Below are 20779 nucleotides of genomic sequence, written 5' to 3' on the forward strand. Positions count from 1 at the left end.
AAATATTTATTAAGCTCCCACAAGGTGCTTGACATTTTTCTAGGCTCAGAGGAATTATTGATGAATAAATGAGATGAGGTCCTTGCCCTTGAGGGGTTTATGATCCAGTAGGAAAGACAGAAAATATATCAAAAATATATATATGCTCAAAAATCAAGATCTAGAAAGGAAGAATTATAAAATAACTTCATTCTTTTTCTCGATATCTTATCCAAACTCTTTGAAATTAATTTTTATCCTCTTTTGGATGAAATGTTGGTCTCATCCCATAACTTCTTAAATTTATATCATAGACAACAAAAATTCTTCAACCACTCTACAGCCCCAATTTCGTTTCAGTAATGGCAATACTCAGTTCCATGGACCAATCAAACTCTTACCTACTTCCTTTGCAGCTAAAGTATCTCACTTCACCAGCTAATGAGAGCCTCTAGTGGGTCAAAGGCGTCTCAGGCAACTTTTTCTTTGTTTTCTCATCTTTTGTTCCCCCTTTTCTCCTCCTCTACTGCCCTTTTGGATGTCAGTTTCTCATTCCTTCAGAGTTGGGTGAAGGGAAGCCAGAAAAATTCTTCTTGTGGGAACCATTGTGCTCTGGCTTTGGAGTGCTCTGGGCATGGCCAATGCACAAAGCTAACTTTCTCTAGAGAGCCCTTGTAGGAATCTTCAGATGTCCCTGATATAAATGACACTATCTCCCAGGTCTCACTCCCCCAACCCTGCTCTCTGGAATCTCACAGCTAAGATCCTTACAGCCAACAGATTGCTTCTAGGTCAGGGTTCATTTCAGAAAAATTCTAGCCCAAGTATTTCTACGGATGGCCCTCTTAACCTGTAGAAAATGTGGGATTTCAGGTCATTCCCAGAAATGGCTGCATTTCCTGGCAACACTGTCAGAGCAGCGTGAGTGGCCATAATTGACTTCTCTCCATGAGACCTTCCACCTGAGGGTTTGGCACCACCTAGGGGACAGTTTACAAAAGATTCCCCGAAGCCTCTCAGATTGGGGTCAAACCACCAGCTCTCCTCTTACACAGGGTAAAAAGGAGTGGGAGGAATCCCCAGCAAACTAACAACTCTCCCCATCTCTTTCTTTTAAATGTTTATTCTTAACCCTTTCATGCACTTTAGGTGAGTGTTGTGCTCAGACCATTAAAACTTTTCCCCACCCCTCTGGAAATCATGCATATATAGCCCAATACTTCATTTTAGAATGTGGGAATTCCTGTAACCTTTTGTTTCATTCTCAGCATTTTATGATCCTTACCATATTAGAGGCAGAAAGAATCTGACTTAAATATCTATCTATCTGTCTATCTATCTATCACCTATCTACCTATCCATCCATCTATCATGTTTTTTTTTTTTAAAGAAAGAGTGAGACAGAGAGGGAGAGAGAGAGATTTTTTAATATTTATTTTTTAGTATTTGGCGGACACAACATCTTTGTTTGTACGTGGTGCTGAGGATCAAACCCGGGCCTCAAGCATGCCAGGTGAGCGCGCTACCACTTGAGCCACATCCCCAGCCCCCCATCTATCATCTTTACCAAGAAATAACAACAGCAAAAATGAAAAATAAGAAAGCAAACTATGGCATATTGTATTATTAGGGTCATTTAATAATTAACCCTGCCCCACTAAAAGGATTTTACAAAAAAAAAACAACAAAAAAAAAACGGAGAAATGTTGACCTTGAGATGACATTGGCTAATTTACCAAGTAGAATTTAAACAACTTCAAGGAAGGTTTCATGATCTACCTTTCTGTAGCACTGTCCATTGTCTCTAGCTCAGCACAGTGTAACAGGTTTTGTTGTTGTTGTTGTTGCTTAACAACAATCATTGGCTAAATGATTGAGGTGATAAAAAAGCAAAGAGGTTCTTACTGGTAGTCTTGGCCACATGGATGCATGGTCATTCACATGGCATTTTTATTGTTCAGGATGGCAGGTACAGTTTTGAGGGATCTACCAGCCTCTGAGAATTCTTTCTTTTGCTCACATTATTCCTAACAATAGACCCAGGCTTTTTTCCTCTAGAAAATACATTTTTTTAAAAAAAACTGACGTGCATTTTAGAAATTGTTAACTTCAAAGAGAGTCTCAGTCTAAAGTTTGAACCTGTCTTGGCTTGATAGGAATTCTTCTTTTATTGATATATTTATGGATGTGGAAAAGAAACTTGGACAGTTACAGAAAACTTTATGAATATTGAAGGAACGCCCATCAAGTGGAGTTAAGAGACTAAGTGCTTTTATAGCAGGGAAAAAAATAGCTGTCAAAGAACTTAGAGTCAAGTGAGAATTGTAAGTATAAACTACATGAAATCCGTCACTTAAAAATAAATCTGTCCTTATGAGAGACCCTGAGGCAACCAAGGACTGTCCTTATAGGTTATCTAACACTAATCTCAGTGCAAAACTTATTCCATATGTAAGAAATTTCTGTTTTAAAATAAGCTGTTCAATGGAATTCAGCGACATTGTAAGTTGTTTATATAACTTAAGGACTAAGAGTGTATTATTAAACCAGTTGGGCTGACATTTAATTTCAAGATTTTAAAACTAAAACACATGGGAAAAAATAACATCTCTTTAGGCAACGACAACATAGCCTTTAAAGACTGAATCATCTAATGTAATATAAATGGTACTCACTGGTTATTTATTATTTGTGCATAGTTTTTTTTTTTTATTAAGCCTGTTTATTCATCAAATATCATGTGCCAAGCACCAAACTAGACAAAAACATATAAAGTGAACCATAACCTACTTTTTGCTCTCAAGGGCAAAATGAATTCATATTTTATTTTATGTAGAAGATCTACTCTCTGGGACATATCAAGTTCCATAAAACATTCTTTGTTTTTGTTGTTGTTGTTACCAGGGATTGAATCCAGAGGCACCTAACCACTGAGTCACATCCACAGACCTTTTTATTTATTTATTTTTTAAATTTTGGAACAGCATCTGGCTAAGGTGGTTAGGGCCTTGCTAAGTTGCTGAGACTGGCTTTGAGTTGTGATTCTCCTGTCTCATCCTCCCAAGCAGCTGGGATTACAGGTGTGCTCCAGCACATCCTGCCTCAAGAGCACATATTGTTGATGTTACTTTCACCTATTCATTTCGCTTTTTAAATGTGACTACTAGAAAATTTAAATTTAAAATTAAAGTTCACTTCATTGGACAACACTGGTCGAGGGATCTGCCTAACCACATCACCTGTCTCTCCTTGCTCCCACACAAGTGAATGTCCACAAGTGAACTTCACTGCTAATGCTATTTATTGGCAGGAGTCTCTGATAGGTTACATTTAGTTTCTAACCTGGATATATGGGACTCTCCAAGTCCTTATCTAAGCTTGCATCTTAAGTGTAGTATTGCCTATAAAACCATTTTTTAAATCATTTCTTCTTGGACAAGTATGTAGTAAACTTTATGAATGGTTTCCTTTGTCAAATATCAAAACATTTGCTAATGGAGCCACCATTTGACCCCAGCTATGCCACTCATTGGTTTAAACCCAAAGGATTTAAAATCAGCATACTACAGTGGCACAGCCATGTCAATGTTTATAGTAGTTCAATTCACAATAGCTAAATTATGGAACCAATTAGGTGTCCTTCAATAGATGGGTGGATAAAGAGAATGTGATTATGTATATATATACTCATTCAATGGAATATTACTCAGCTGTAAGGAAGAATGGAATTATGGCATTTGCCAGTAAATGGATGGAATTGGAAAATATCACGATAAGTGAAATAAGCCAATTCCAAAAAACTGAAGGCCAAACATTTTCTCTGATATGCAGATGCTCATTCACAACAAGGAGGGTGGACACTAGGGAAGAATAGAATCACCTTAGATTAGGTAGAGGGGAGTGAAGGGAGGGGAGGGAAGAGGATATGAGGGTTGGAAAGATAGTAGAATGAAACAGACATTATTACCATATGAATATATATGATTGATGTGATTCTACAACATGTACAATCAGAAAAAAATAAGAAATTACACCTTATCTATGTATGATATATCAAAGTGCATAAATACATTATACTATCACGTCTACTTAATTAAGGCAAATTTTAAAATTAAAAAAAACAATATTTGCCATTTGCAGCATCATCTAATCAACTACCACAGTAAAGTTTTGCACAGCATGCACCAGAAAACCAAAAATGATGGAAAAGACCAGGTGAAGCTGCAGCACAGACATAATCCAGCGAGCAAGTGGAAAGCCTCTTCAGAGAGACACTGCAATCTGAGTAACTGGTTATCAATTAGTAGCAACTAGGAACCATGATTCTGATGTTTTTCCCCCCTTAGAATTTTTTTGGATAAATTTTTTAAATTTAACTACTTTTGTAGTTTCTGAATATTTCAAAGTTAGGAAATGTCTTTATAGTAGATGCTTACAAAAATGGCCATAGGTATCCCCCTCCCTGTATGTATGCACACTTGCCATGTGACTGCATCTTTTGCCATTGAGAGGTGGAACCTATTTTCCCATCCTGTGACTCTAATCTGGCTGGTAAATGCAACAGAATTAACTGCAAAAGAATCTTGCTTTGCCCAATGCAACAGAAGTAACTGTGTCAGCCCTGAATTCAGTCCTCAGAAGACCTTGTAACCTTCTATTTTCCCCTGGGAACCCTGCCTGCTAAGAGAACAAGCCTATGCTGTCCCAGTAAAAGATTTTGAAAAACCTGTAACAGAAATCAGCTATACCAGATAAGCTTAACCTAGAACAGACAGTCCCAAATACTTTGCAGCTGGCCATCAGCACGTGGATTAGTCCAATAGAGACCAGAACAGCAACCAGGTTGAGCTCATCCCCAATTACCAACCCACAAAATTGTGAAACATGTTAGTGATTACTGTTTTAAGCCATTAGTGTTAGGGTAGTTTGTTATACAGCAACTAAGTGATAAAGTCCATTAATTTTTCTTTAGTTTCTTCCCACACAACAAAACCTAAGTATCTAACTTCTGGTGAATACTGTTGATTAGCTTCTTTGTAACATTAAAGCAGCCAGCCTATTTGAATATGGAAATCACATTTCTTGTCCAGAAAAATGTTATCTTTAGGTAATATTGAAAATTTAAAAGACAATTAAGAAAGTGGGAGGCTAGAAATAGTCTGGTTCTACATGCTTTTAATAAGGTCAGCTGATTTTCAAGGTTTGAAAACTATTTTCTCTCTAGACAAGTTATCACTGAAAAGACCTCCGTGATTCTGATCATTTCAGAATGTTTTTCAGTTTTATTATGCCCTCCGAAGATTTGAGTTCAGTCATTAAACTTCATCCCTTAGCAGACAAATTGCCCATATTATTTCCGTTTGAATGGGATAAAACCGTAATCAGGGTGCTCTTTGGTGTTGTTTCCCCTTCAGGGAAATTGTGCCTACTTTAATGTAGCTGGGATTGAATGTGAAGGTGACGTTTCATATGACACTTTGTTGTAGACTTGAAGAAATAACCATCTTTCTTCAAATGTACACACAGGGCAGAGAATCCTTAAAGAAACATTCCTTCAAAAAAATATAATTCAATGAATGAAACTATTGTTTATGAAAACTGGCTCTTTATTTGATGACTTTTCTTTTTTTCTTATAACAACAGCAACAAAAAAGAACGTTTGGTAGGGGTGCTGGGCAATGGCTTTAACGGGAATGCCAAGTGGGAAAGCCTCGTGGAAGGAATACTGGTCTTTAGAAGTTAGCAGAAATAGGTAAAAAGTGGAGGGGTATTTGAGAAGGTGGGAAAAAATTGAGCTCACTCCAGTCAATCCCTGTTCTTCCACCCACCACCCAGCCTCCTAGTAACTTCCCCAAACTAGACCAGTTGTGATGATACTTCTTGAGGAAGCCCACAAAGGGTGGAGTTTTACATCTGTAATCTGAATGCCTGACATGATCATGAATATGAAGATGGGAGAAAAACACAATGGAAAGGTCACAACTCGGATCTTAAGAAACTGCAGGAAGGAACTAGAACCAGCCCCAACCCAAATTTCTTTCTTTGTTTCTTTCTTTTTTGTGTGGGGGGAGTACCAGGGATTGCATTCAGGGGCTCTTGACCACTGAGCCACACCCCCAGCCCTATTTTGTATTTTATTTAGAGACAGAGTCTCACTGAGTTGCTTAGGGCTTTGCTTTGGATGAGGCTGGCTTTGAACTCGTGATTCTCCTGCCTCAGCCTCTCATACTCTGGGATTACAGGCATGCACCACCATGCCGGGCCCCAAACCAAATTTCTGATGGGAAGCAGGACTCAAAGTATTTCAAAGGGTGATATGATACATCATTAAATCACTGTCCACGAAGTAGGTACACCAGACTGTCACTGAATCACTACAACTCATCATACAAGGGGTAAATACTGGTCCACAGAGATCATGGTGCTCCTTGAGAGAGGAGAGATGTGGAAACTATTTTGAAATTAACATCAGAGCCTCTGGGGAAGCACTTCCAAGACTGGATGCTTTGAATGGATCCAGGTTCATGAGAGGTTGGGAGGATGATGTGCAATTGCCAGAGTGACTCATGAAATTTCAGACTGGATGTTCTTCATGTTGATGATATTTAACTAAATCATGTATTTAGTTGCTGGGTGTGAAGAAACTGAACAGCAGACTAGAAAAGAAAGAAGTGCTCTAGTGGGTCCTAATGTGCTGTGAAAAAATTCCCTGCCAATGCCAGGATTGTCAGAAACTGCTGGAACCTGGGGGATGACTACTCACTTCTAGAAGTTGGAGATATTTGCTAGAGATTCAGTGCCACAAAATAGGACTCAGTGAAGTCAATAATAGAATAGTGGGGTACATGGGTTCTCCAAAAGAAATTTTGCATTTGAGGTTTTAATTTGATGGACAAATATAAAGGCACTATTTTGAAGCCTACTTTGGATCCTTACGACGGTACCTCATAAGTTAGTCTTGCATTGAAACTACAGTGTCAGCAATCACATTCATACAAACAAGTGATAGCTCTAAGAAATCATTGCATACTCTTATAAAAACTTTGCTGATGTTTAACAAGAAAAATGGTGGGCAAATTGAGCCATCACATTAACACAAAACACTAATGGTTTGTTATATTCTAGACCTAACATTAAGGCCCAGACATTTTATTTTTCTTTGAAAAAAATATCTATATGTTACTCATATTTGGAAAATTTGGGGTCGAAATGCTTCAGGAGGGGAAGGCCTCTGGGGAGAAGGTGCTGAGAAAGCTGTGTAATCTCACTTTGAAATCTCACTTCTCTGCACTGTCCAACAAAGCAGCTCTTAGCCACAGGGCTATTTAAATGCTAATATAAATGCATTAAAGTGCACAGGAAAAGAAATGAAAATTCAACTCCTCAGTTTCACATTTCTTGGAATGTTTCAGTTGCCACATTTTGCCAGTCACATATTGTATACTCACTGTCTACATGTGCCTGGTGGCTACTATGACAGCACAAACACAGATGGTCCCTGACTTAGGTTTTTCCAGCTTAGGGTGTTGTGAAAGCAACATGCATATAGTAGAGACCACATTTTGAATTTTGATCTTTTTTCCAGGCTAGCAATATGGTAATCCTCTCTCATGATGTTGGACAGTCTAAAATTGACAGTCTTCAGTGTACTGATGTTTGTCAATTACAATTTAGGATATTCTCAACTTTTGATGGGTAAGTTGATGGGATGTAATCCCATCATAAGTTAAGAAGCATCTGTATATAAAATGTCTTTCATCATTGAAAATTCTACTGGACAGCACTGTTCTCTGGCCTCTGTGTTTCAGAGACCTCTGTTTCTTTAGGTGAAGGCCTAATAATATTTGCCCAGGTATGTGGCAATTAAAAGAGTTGTTTTAATTTGTGTAGCTTTTTGTTGACCATACTGGAGCTGAAAGGTGGTAATACACGTGTTGAGTTGTGTAGCAGGTCTGACAACATGCTGGAGTATATACTTTGGATAATCAGACTTGACTGGAATTAATGACAAGAGGAATGCTAGGCAATTTGTATGTTATTTGAGAGGGTTTCCATAATACCCATGTATTATAAAATACATTCAAGAAAAAGAATGAAGACTGTGGAGCAGATAGCCTTCAAAAAATAAGATGGAATGACTAGCAAGTTTTCCATAAAGAGCCCTCATCTGTGTTTGGATGATAAGTGAGATACTAATCTCTTCCAGTTAGATTTCCAATGTGGAGTATACCAGGCATTAATATTTGTATCCTGCACTCTGAGGAAATCACCAAACTCAATGAATCAGACTGTGTGGTGCTTGGAGGGAGTCTGACCTCAAACTCTTGAAATTTCAGCCTCTACCAAATGATTCCCATGTATAAGTCTGCCACCAAAGCAGCAGAGATGTCAGACTTTGAGGTCAACTTGGGGTCTTATAACTGAATACCATAGACCAGATGGCTTAAGCAATAGCAATTGATTTCTCACTTATTCAGAGGCTGGGAAGTCTAAGATCAAGATGTTGACAATATAGGTTTTATTATGAGGCCTCTTTTCTTGTTTTATGGGTGGTCACCATCTTGCTCTATGTTCACAAGACCTTTTCTTGGTGCAGGTGCACAGGGGAAGGTAGAAAACTTTCTGATGTCTCTTCTAATAAGGGTGCTAATTCCAGCATGAGGGTCACAATATCATGCACTCATCTTAACTTAATTACCTGTTATTCATATATCATCACATATAGAGTTGGGAATTCAATATCAATTTGGGGACACAATTGAGTTTTCAGTATAGGAGAAAGGAAATTTGTGCAAGTTTCTGTAGTGTAGCAGTTAGATAAGAGCAGATGCAGGCGGTCCTCAGGGCACAGAGGAAGAGACATGCAGCTTTAGAATTGTAGGTTTAGGATCATCCAGAGACACTGTACTGAGAGGCAAAACCAGGGATTTGAGTTAGGTAAACTTAATCTGTGGGGATCCATAAGTGGCAATGTTTATTGTGTTTTATTTTAATAAATGCTGTACCATGTTTTATGTATATTTTATTTAACTATGCAAATTGTCTCCTAATTTTGTTTTATTTTAATATGATGTATTTATTTCACCAACATATATGCCAGTCCTACAATATGATGGACATTGTTATAAATGCCTTATAAATATGAACTCATTAAATCTTCATAACGATATCAGTGTACAGAACAAACAGCCAGTTTAAAAATAAAGACACTGTGCCACAAAGAGGTTAAATGATTTCCTGAAGCTTCTCCAGATAAAAATGGTTCTGCTGAAATGTAAACCAGAGAGTTCTGGTTTCAGAATCTAGATTCCATGTGAGTTTTCTTTTCTAATGCATCCTCTCTTCTTAATTCTTCATTCTACTCTTTGGTGGTTTGAATTTAGAAATTAACAGAAAAGATCAGCTCACGCGTTGGCAGATTTTACTTGATTTGTTCAAAATAAAACCTTTTCTAGTCCTTCAAAACCATTTTCTTCCAAGAAAGTCATGGGTAACTTATCTGTTTTCCCTCACTTTCCCTCACTCAACATCATTGGAAAGACTTAGGTATACAGTCTTTATGGAAGTTTAACTGTAAATTCAGGGCTCTTCTCTGTATGTAGGGTTCATTGAACCTCTGAGCTACAGCAAGGAGTTAGCAGGTTTGCTGTTTTCTAATTGAGATATAATTCACATACCATACAATTCATCCTTGCATAGTAGGCAATTCATTGGTGTTTAACATATTCACAAATTTGTGCAATCATCACTATTTAATTCTAGAACATTTTCATTTTCCTAAAAAGAAACTTCCTAGTCTTAGCAAAAAGCCCAGTGTTTCCTCCCCTTAGCCCATGGTGTACTAGTCACATTTCTACCACTATGACAAATTCTTGAGAGAATCAACCCATAAGAAGAAAAGGTTTATTTTTGGCACACAGTCATGGATGCTCTAGTTCAGGAGCAGTTAGACCTGTTGCTCTGTGTCTGTGGTGAGGCAAAATATCATCATAGGAGCAGGTGGTGGAGCAAAACCTGCTCACTCCAAGGTCACATTGAAAACAAAATAAGGAAGGAGCTAAGGTCCTACAATTTATTTTCAAGGATATACCCTCAATGACCTAAAAATCTGTAAGCAGTTCCATCTCTTAAAGGTTTTGCCATCTTCCAATTATACCACCCATGAAGATCATCATCCCTTGTAGGACTTTCAAGAGCCAAACCATAGAACATGGCAACACTGATCTAGTTTCAGTGTCTATGAATTTGCCCATTCTGGACATTTTATACAAATGCAATATATAGTCCTTTATGTATGATTTCTTGCACTAGTATGATATTCTCAAGGTTCATCCACGTTAGAGAATATATCAGTACTGTATTCTTCTTAAGGCCAAATAATTTTGCTTGCTCCACAATCTCATTCTTTTCCTTGAATGTATTTTACAATGCATGGGTATTATGAAACCCTCTTAAGTGACATACAAATTGCCTAGCATTCCTCTTGTTTATCCACACATCAGTTGATAGACATTTAGGTTGTTTCTATTTTTGACCATTATGAATATTACTGCTATAACATCTGTGTGGACATATGCTTTCAATTCTCTTCAGTACATAACCAAGAGAAGAATTGCTGGATCATAAGGTACTCTATGCTTATTTTTTTTTCAAGAACTGACAAACTGTTTTCCAAAAGACTATATCATTTTACCTTCCTGCCAGTAATGTAGGAAGGCTTCATTTTCTTTACATCTTTGTCAACATTTGTTATTGTTTGTGTCTTTGATTTTATATAATCTAGTAGGTATGAAGTGCTATCTCATTGAGTTTTTAGCTTATACTTAAATAATAATTAATGTCCCTGGCCATTTTTTCATGTACTTATTAACTATTTATATATATATTTTTGAGAAAAGTCTACTTATTCAAATGATTTGTTCATTTTTAATTTTTTTTTATTGAGTTGGAATTATTATTTGTATATTCTAGATATGAAGTTTTTATCATACATGTGGTATTAAATATTGTCTCTTACTCTATATGTTGACTTTCTACTGTTTTATGGTGTCTTTTGGAAGCACAAAATTTTAATTTTGACTAAGTCAAATGATCTATTATGTCTTTGGATGCTTGTGCTTTTGGAACCACATATGGAAACTCCTTGTCTAACCCAAGATCATGAGAGTTGTACCTTTTGTGTTTTCTTTTAAGAATTTTATAGCTCAACTATAATATTGAGGTCAATTTTGAATTAATTTTTGTATATAGCATGAAACAGCAGCCCAACATCATTCTTTTGCATGCAGGTATCTAACTTTTTCATCTTTTAAAAAAATTGACAGGTTTTAAACAAATTTCCCATTGAATTATTTTGGCTCTTTTCAACTGTCAACTCATTAAAATCACATATGTTTATTTCTATGCTTTCAATTCTATTCTATTATATGCCTACTATTGTGCCATTATCCTGCAGTTTTGATTATTATAGCATTGTAATAAGTTTTGAAAGCAAAAAATGTGTCTTCCAATTCTTGTCTTACATTTTAAGATTTTTCTTTTCTTTTTTGCCCTTGCATTTCCATGAGTTTTAGAATCAGCTTATAAATTTCTGTCAAAAAATTAAAAATCAAGCTTAAATTTAGATAAGTATTTAATATATAATGTTAATATATAATAAAATATTAAATGACTATAAGTGTTTAATATGTAGATTAACTTGGGGAGCTCTACAATCTTTGATGGTATTTTATCTTCCAGTCTATGAAAACACCATATTTTCCAATTATTTTTATTTATTTATTCATTTTTATTTCAATGATGTTTCATAGTTTTTAGTGCACAGGTCTTGAACTCATTTTGCTGCTTTTATATCTAAGTAATTTATTCTTTTGTTTATTCTTATGGTTTTCTTATTTTTCTTTTGTTTGTTCATTTAATTCATCTTTATGTAATCTACTACAGAAGGATTTACACCATCTTTGGATGCACATCTGAACACACTCGCAGTACTTATGTTGCTACTGCAAATGAAATTGTTTCCAGCTTCCTAGTCTTTAAAGATCCATGCCTCTACCCTTGGATATTCTTTGCAAGTCCAGTGATCATTTTAAGTAATAGGAACACTTGCTTTTTTGCTTCATCTTATTTGATTATGACACACATCACTGATGAACTAAATCTTTATTCTGCTAGGAATACAAAGATATTATTTTGATTTTTGATTTGTATCAGAATTTAGAGGAGGAAAATATTGAAGGAGATATAATCTCTTTTAGGTGTCGTTTCATGTAGGCAGTCACACTGAATTTCTTCTTGTTCAGGTCTGACAGTGCTATTTAACTTGTCTGTAACTTAATCTATTGATCTAATGCTTCCACGCTTAGAATCTTTGGAAATGTGTCAGTGGTGGATTAGTAATATTTTTTGTTTGTTTGTTTGTTTGTGTTTTAAGCAAAAGGTGAAAAGGGGGTGTGACAGAACTCTTGAATGAGTTGGTGAACTCCAAAAGGGGAGAGGAGGTAGCCTGAGCTGAGGATCCAAAGTTATGCTAAGCCTGGCGCATGCCAGACATATTTAAATTGGAGTAAAATAAATATATTGGCAAAGTTATGGGGTTTTTTAAATGGAGACAAAAAATCTAGACAAAAATCCAATTGGTCTTGCATATCAGGCTTAATATTAAAAATTTTGAATGTGTGTGTTAGATGTTTGTGTGAAATAATTTTTAGGGAGATCAATATGAGGAGGTTAGAGTTAGGTAACTCCAGATAAGATATGGTATTAATCATATAAGATGAGTTGGTAAAGGTCTAGGATAGAGTGGTAATTGTAGAAATGGAAAGACAAGAATACATGTGAGTGTGCTTACAGGGAAAATACAGGCTATATTTCTCACGCTTCTCCAGAGAAAAGAATCAATATAAGGAATAGGTTCACATGATGACGGAGGCTGAGAAGTCCCCAGTTGTGCAGTCAGCAAGCAAGAGATGTAATTCCAGTCTGAAAGCTGGAAACTCAGGAAAAGCTGCAGTTTCAGTTTGTCATACACACACACACAGACACACACACACACACACACACACACACGATTCCCCAACTCAAGGCAGTAGGCATGGAAATTCCCTTTTATTTCTATGAATGTAGGGCATTTTAGATGATGAGATGAGGCCTACCTACAAAATGAAGGGAGATCTACTGTTCATATATCACTTAAAATATTAAACTCTTCCAAAAACTTCCTCACAGAAACAACTAGAGCAAGATTTGACTAAGTAGATGAGTATTCCATGGCCCAGTCAAGTTGGCATACAAAATACACCATCTAACAGTTCTACCAACTTGTGATTTGGGCTTTGAGAACATGGTATGGTTGGAACAGTTTCTACTTGCGTCTTTTTTTTTTTTTTTTTTTTTTACTTTCTGCCAGCATATCCCTGCTTTTCTCAGTTTAGCAGTGTAGAAGTGGACAATACCACAGCAGAGTGCCTATGCAAGGGACAAAATGTTGGGTCAATATTGAAGAGCCTCAGACTCTAGTTACTTACAATTCACAATTATTTATAATTATCATTTGCAGCTCTCTGTCCAGGTCTCTTGTAAAGGATGCTCCCAGAGAGGCCCTCTAGGAAAACCCTTGAAGAATACCAGCCCAATGTTCTGCTCCTTCCTTTCAGCATCCCTGTGATTGATTGAATAGTGCACCAAGTCCTGACATCAAACTCACCCATTGATGTCCTAATCCCTAGTACCTAAGAATATAAGTTCTTTAAAGAAGTAATTAATGTTACATGATGTCACTATGGTGGACAGCAGTCCAATATGACTGGTGTCCTGATAAGCACAGGACATTAGGTCTCAGATACATGGAGGGGAAAACATGTGAATGCACAGGGAGTGACCGAAGGGATGGTCATCGAGTTGACTGATGACAAAGAGAATGAGAGAAATAGAACAGTAGCTCATAGTTATTAAATCCAGGGAAAGTGTCTGTGTTGACTCTCCTGAAAGCAAAGCCCAGGAAAAAGACGGTAATGCAGGTGGTTTGTTGGACTGAAGGAGAAGAATGAGATGGGAATGTGGAACAGCCAACATGGCTGTGCTATGTCAAGAGCACCGCCATGAGGAAGAGGGAGCTCAATCCTGGAGATCTCTGAGAAGCCTACAGACTCTCTCTGAGAACTGTCACCATGACAAATAGGAGGTTGGGGCATTTTTCCTTCTATTCCCATCTCTTATACACAATTAGCTCCCCTGTGCTGTTAAGTGCAAGGCACTTCATAGGAGGCTTCAAGAAAGAAGAGCAAAGAAATACCAATTTGCAGAGATCACTTGTGGCTTGAATCTTCAGGAACTGCTCAACACAACTGTGGCTAAAATCTGAATAAGAGGATGAGGCAAGTGGAATCCACACTGTGTGCTACAGAGAGCATTTCTGAGCACAGGAAAAGAAGTCATAATGAAGATAAGACATTTACATTAGAGAATGATGTTTGGTGTGCTCCGTCAGACAAGAAGCTGACCATATGTGTTAGAAATGTAAATTCCTGGGTCCCTCTCAGACAAACTGAATCTGAAAATTTGGTCTTGGATCAAGTAATGTATGTGAATTTGGATAATTCTTTTAGGTGATTCCAATAGACACTAAAATTTGAAAGGCACTTTGTATGTGAAAGAGAGAGAAAGAGAGAGAGGGAGGGAGGTGTAAGATGTAAGAAAAAAGGGGCTGGAGTCCAGCCATTATATATTCATTCACTCAATTAATATTTATTAAATACCTACATATACAAATAGCATCATCTCAATTATGCCAAGAATTGACAGAGGTAGGGTATGGATCCAAAGAAAATATGGATATTCCTAAGTCTCCTAAGTCTCCATTTTCAATCAGTAATTTCAGAATCTATTCCTATCCAGGCTTTTACAAGGCATTAAAAAAGTGACCAAACTGATTACTGTGAATTTTATCTGAGTATCTCCCTCTCAGTACTTCCCCTCTGAGACAATGAAAAATGAAATGGCCACCGACTGTGGATAAATTTTTTAAAAATCAAGAAAAGTGTAGAATCTACCAAAGTAGTTAATTGCTACATGAAAAAAGTGTTGATTGTAAATATTCTCCTCATCCTGCTGTCAGTCCTAGATTCTAGTGACAACTAAAAAAGTAGAAAATTTTCAGTGCTTCAAATTGGGGATGGATACCTTGTCAACATCTACACTTGGCATGAAACAGTTATGAACAAGCATAAGACATCATCCTCCATCCCTCTTTTCTAAGAAACAAATAAGCATGAGAAAATTTCTATTCATTGTGAATGACAAGATAAAAAGTTTATTTTCATACAGTGTGTAATTTAGAGTTATAAACAGAATACTTATCTGAAAACCATGCCTGTCTTCTTTTTAAAGGAAATACTGTATGTTCTTATTCTTTAAAACCTATCTTTTCAGGGAACACAGATTTTTATAGTATTTAGTGATTATAAAAAAAATCGCTCATATTTTCTATGCAATTCCACTTACTCATGACTAAGTCAGTTGACAACTTTGAATCTCACAAAGAGCATTTATCTGGAATGACATTGGCACTAGGAGTGGGAATGTAACCCTGGTTGAACGAGAGAACTACTGACTACTGGTCTCCAAAGTGCACAGAAAATCCATTTTTCTCCTTTTTGTGTAATTGCCCAATGAGGCACAAGTCTTGAGTTTCTTGCCTTGATGGAGTACATTTCAGATTGTGCTTTTTGAGGCATAGATACCATAGCTAGAGGTATAATCCCTCTGAACACATTTCAGCACATGACTATTTCTTTTGTCTGAGTTCTGATGAGGGGTGGCTTTGGTCAATAAAGCTCATATAAGACCAGTGCTGCTTATAGCCAGGAGTGGATGCTCATGAGACAGAGAAAATGAAAGAGATGAGCTCTTCAATATGTAGTGTGGATTATCTCAGGATTACCAGCAAATGAAAATGTATACAATGGGGAGAATGCTCTTCCAAAGATTAAATTTATCTTCTTTTTATTGGCCATGCTCTATAGAGAGATGATGACTCATTTTGGAGGCACAAAATTTATTTCTTTACATTATCCAAGACAGGAGTGTGTGTGTGTGTGTGTGTGTGTGTGTGTGTGTGTGTGTGTGTGTGTGTAATCTTCCTCTGTGGACCACAGGAGGAAATTTTTCAGGCAGACAAATTTGGAGATCTAAAAGGAAGAGCTATTCCATCTTAAGAAGGAAATTAAGGAAGTTAAGTATTGGAAGATGCTGATTTTTAGACTGACCCCAGAAAGATGGGACAGGGAAAGACCTCTGAGGACGGGTAGTAAGCTAGGATCTGATAGCATGTCCCAGCTAAAAGTCCTCATTCCAGCACTGAGTTGTGAGTATAATGTTGTGATTTAGATATGAGGTGCCCCCCCAAAAAAAACCCCTCATGTGTAGACAATGCAAGAACTTTCAGAAGTGAAATGATTAGATCATGAGAGTTTTAACCTAATCTGTGGATTAATCTACTGATATGGATTAATTGGGTAGAAACTATAGGCAGGAAGGATGTGGGTGGAGGAGGTAGGTCACTAGGGGTATGACTTTGTGGTTTATATTTTGTGGGTAGTGAGTGAAGATTTCTCTGTGCTTCTTGTTTGCCATGTCCTGAACTGCTTTCCACTGCATGCCATTCTGCCATGATATGCTACCTCATGTTGGGCTCAGAGCTATGGATTTGCCGACCATGGACTGAGACCTCTAAACCATAAGTCAAAATAAACATTTCCTGCTCTATGTTGTTCTGGTCAGATCTTTTGATAAAAGCGATGAAGAGCTAACTAAAACATATAGCTTGACAGGCAGAAGACAGATGGTCACCCTATTGTTGCTTCTCCCAATAAACCTATATTCTGGCCATATCACCTGAGTATCCCCCAGATATCACATTTTGTGCCTTCAAAAAACCTTGGGGCTGTGAGAAGCTGCACAGGAATTTCTTAGCATTCATGAAGAAAAAGTGCTTAGTCTGTTCATGGTGATATCACTGGTTAGTGTTTGGGAGACCCATGTCCCCCACGCTCTGGTAATTTCTGAGTATATTGATAGAATTTAACCCTTATTATTATGTAAACCCTAACAACAACAATGTGTATTGATAGATCCACAGATACATGTTTTTCTAAATGAAAAACAAAATAGCTTAAAAAAATAGATGACTGATGGTGGCCAAATTAGTATTCAATGAAAATTTTTTTAAAAAAGCAGTTGAATATTGGTGAACAATAGACAAACAGATCAATGAAACAGAAGAGAGAACCCAGTAATAAACTCACACAAGTGTGGTCAATTGACCTTTGAAAAATGAGCAAAGGCAGTTCAATGGAGAAAGAACAGTCTTTTCAAAAATAGGGACTGGAACAATTGGACCTCAATGAACTCCGCCCCCCCCCCAAAAAAAAAAACTCCAACAAACTAGGCATTATATATTTTAAAATAATTAATTCAAAATGAATGATAGAACTAAATTCAAAATGCAAAAATATAAAAATCTTAGAAGATAGGACAAAATCTAGGTGAGCTTGGGTTTGGCAATGACTTTTGACATATAAGTAAAAAGCATGATCTATGAGAAAAAAACTGAAAATTAAGATTTAATTAAAGTGAAAAATCTCTGCTTGGTAAAAAACATAAAATGGAACCCAAGCCATGATAGGAAGAAAAATATGAGACACACATATCTGATGGAGGATTGGTATGCAAAAATCTAGAAACAGCTCTTGAAACTCAAGAATAAAGGAGACAACCTAATTAAGAATGGGCAAGAGATAAGATAAAAAACCTCACTATCCATGTACAAAAGACAGATAGGGTATGTGAAAAGATGTTTATTCAACAATGTATCATTAGGGAATTTCAAATTAAAATGATAAGATTCCACTAAATACTTCTTAGAAAGGCTAAAAATCAAAACACTGACAAAGGCCAACAAAGGCGCAGAACAAGAGAGACTCTCCTGCATTACTGGTGACAAAGCAAAATGACACAGTTGCTTTGGAAGACAGTTCAGCACTTTCTGGTGAATCTGAATATACTGTTACTTATGACATAGCCCTCACACTCCTTGGCATTTGCTCAAATGAATTGGAAACTTAAGACCACATAAAGACTAGTATGTGGATGGGAGGGATGGCACATATCTGTTAGTCCAGCAACTCAGGAGGTTGAGATGGAAGGATTGCAATCTGAAGGCAACTCTCAGCAACTTAGAGAACCTCTCAGCAACTTAGTGAGACCAGGTCTCAAAAAACAAACAAACAAAACAAGAAGGGCTGGTGGGAATGTACCTCAATGTTAAAGCACCCCTAAGTTCAATGCCCAGTACCCCTGAAAAAATTTCATGGTTGCTTCTGGAAGTTTTATTAATGGTTAAAACTTTGAAGCAACCAAGATTTCCTTTAATTGGTAAATGGACAAAAAAATTGTGGTATCTATACTATATATATTATTTATTGATAGAAAGAAATAAACTGAGCCACTAAGCTGTAAAAGACATGGGGGGAACTTCAATACAAATTGCTAAGTGAATAAAGCTAATCTAAAAAGGCAATATTCTGTATAATCCCCAACCTAGAGCATTCTGAAAAAGATGAAAGGAGAAAGTATAAAGGGATTTTGGAGAAGGAGGCATGAATAGGTGGTACACAGGATTTTTAGAACAGTGAAACTATTTTGTCATTCTATTGTAAGATATCAAATGAATATCTGTCATTATATGTTTGTCAAAACCCATAGAATGTAAAATACAAAGACTGAATCTTAATGTAAACTCTGGAATCTAATTAATAAGTAATGTATCAATATTGGCTCACCAATTATAACAAATATACCAAATTAATCCTGAATTTTAATAATCAGAAAAACTGGGTGGAGGAGATATGGTCACTAAAGACATGAGAAGATATACTTCACTAATCATGAGAGAAATGCAAATCAAAACCACCTCACACAAATTATGATGGCCACTATAAAAAATAATAATAAAAGGAATTGGTGAGGATATGAACAAATTCAACCTGTGAGTATTGATTGTGGAAATATAAAATGGAACAGCTGTTTTGGAAAGCACGTTATCTTAAAAACTCAAAAATAAAATTATCTTAGCCAGCAATTCTACTGGGTATATACTCCAGAGAACCGAAAGCAGGATCTCGAAGAGATCTTTGTGCACACATGTTCATAGTACCATTATTTAATCCACAATAGCCAAAAGGTGGAAGCAATACAAATGTCCATCAAGGGATGAATGGAAAAACAAACTGTGGTACATAGTACATTGAAATATTCAGTTCAGTCTTAAAAAAAAAAGAATTTCTGAAAAAAAGCTACAACACAGATGAACCTAAGGATATTAATCTAAGGATATTAATCTAAATGAAAGAAGCTACTCATAAACTGTCAAATGCTATATAATTCTATTATGAAGTATTTGGAGTAGTCAATTTTATATAGACAGAGATAAAATAGTGGTTGCCAAGGGATGGAAAAAAGGGGAAATGGGAAGTTGATGTCTAATGGCTGAATAGTATCTGTTTTGCCAAGATGAAAAATTTATTCTACATTAATGTGACTTTAATTAACACTACTGAACTGCATACAAACAACAACAACAACAAAACCCCAGAACAGTTCAAGAGCTGAGTTACAGCTCAGTGACAAAGCCTTTGTCTAGCATACTTGAGGCCCTGAGTTTAATCCCAGCACCACATAGACATACACAGAGAAATTAAAATAGTAAACTGTGATGGGTATTTTACCACAAAAAAGCCCATTAATTTAAACATAAGTAAATAAGTAATAAGTAAAAAGGGATAGCAGTTGTTACTCCCATACTTAGAACAAGAAAAAGCTGAGAAAAATAAATATCAGTGAGTCTTCTTGAATCACGCAGAGAACTGACAATGCAGGGCAAAAATCACCCCAATGTCTGATGACGTAGTGAAATTCGCAAGATTTGCTTAGTTGGGACAGAAGACACTTTGGTCATAAACCAAAGTAATTCAACTGTTACTATGAACAAATTGTTGGATGCTGAGTACATCCCAACGTGAAATGAGCAACCCCTGGGAAGCTGCAGTGTTGAGGAGAGTGTACCTTGTACACTGTTTCACCTCTGTACCATTATACTTGTACCATTTCACCTCTGGAACTCCACCAGGCGCCTGGGGTAAAGATCTAAGAAAGACTCCCTTGAGACTCTGACAAGGCAGGGAAAGAGTGATCACCTAGAGGATTTTCCATAATAAAAAGTTAATTTCAGGGAAAATACTTTACAGAATCTCATCCAGCTCAGAAAGGACATTAATTCTACCCCAAACCTCCTCTAATATTCCAGTTCCACCTATGGGGAAATAATACCAAATAGTTAACAGAGGTCAGGGTTTAAAGGAAATACATTTGGAATGCCTTTAACCAGGGAAGAGAATAGGGAAAAGCTAAGTCACTGGAGAAACACATTTGAAGGTCACCATCAGAGACCCAGGCCCTCTGATAACACTGAGATTTATTTGGAACATGTTAGAGTGACCTTCCCACCAGCACACACAAGCACTCACCTTACTGTCACATCAAAGCCATCCAGATTATAAGTACATTAAAACTGGAAAAAAAAAAAAAAAAAAAAACCCTGGAAATGTCTGCAAGAGGCAGACTTTCCCTGGGGGAAATACTTGTGGAAGATCTATGAAAAAAAAAAAAAAAGTGTAGGTGAGGAGAACAATGATTTAAGGGGTTTTAGAAACCTCAGCACCTAGAGCTTTAGAAAATATTAAAC

Source organism: Callospermophilus lateralis, chromosome 3, assembly GCF_048772815.1.
Source record: "Callospermophilus lateralis isolate mCalLat2 chromosome 3, mCalLat2.hap1, whole genome shotgun sequence".
Classification (NCBI taxonomy): Eukaryota; Metazoa; Chordata; class Mammalia; order Rodentia; family Sciuridae; genus Callospermophilus; species Callospermophilus lateralis.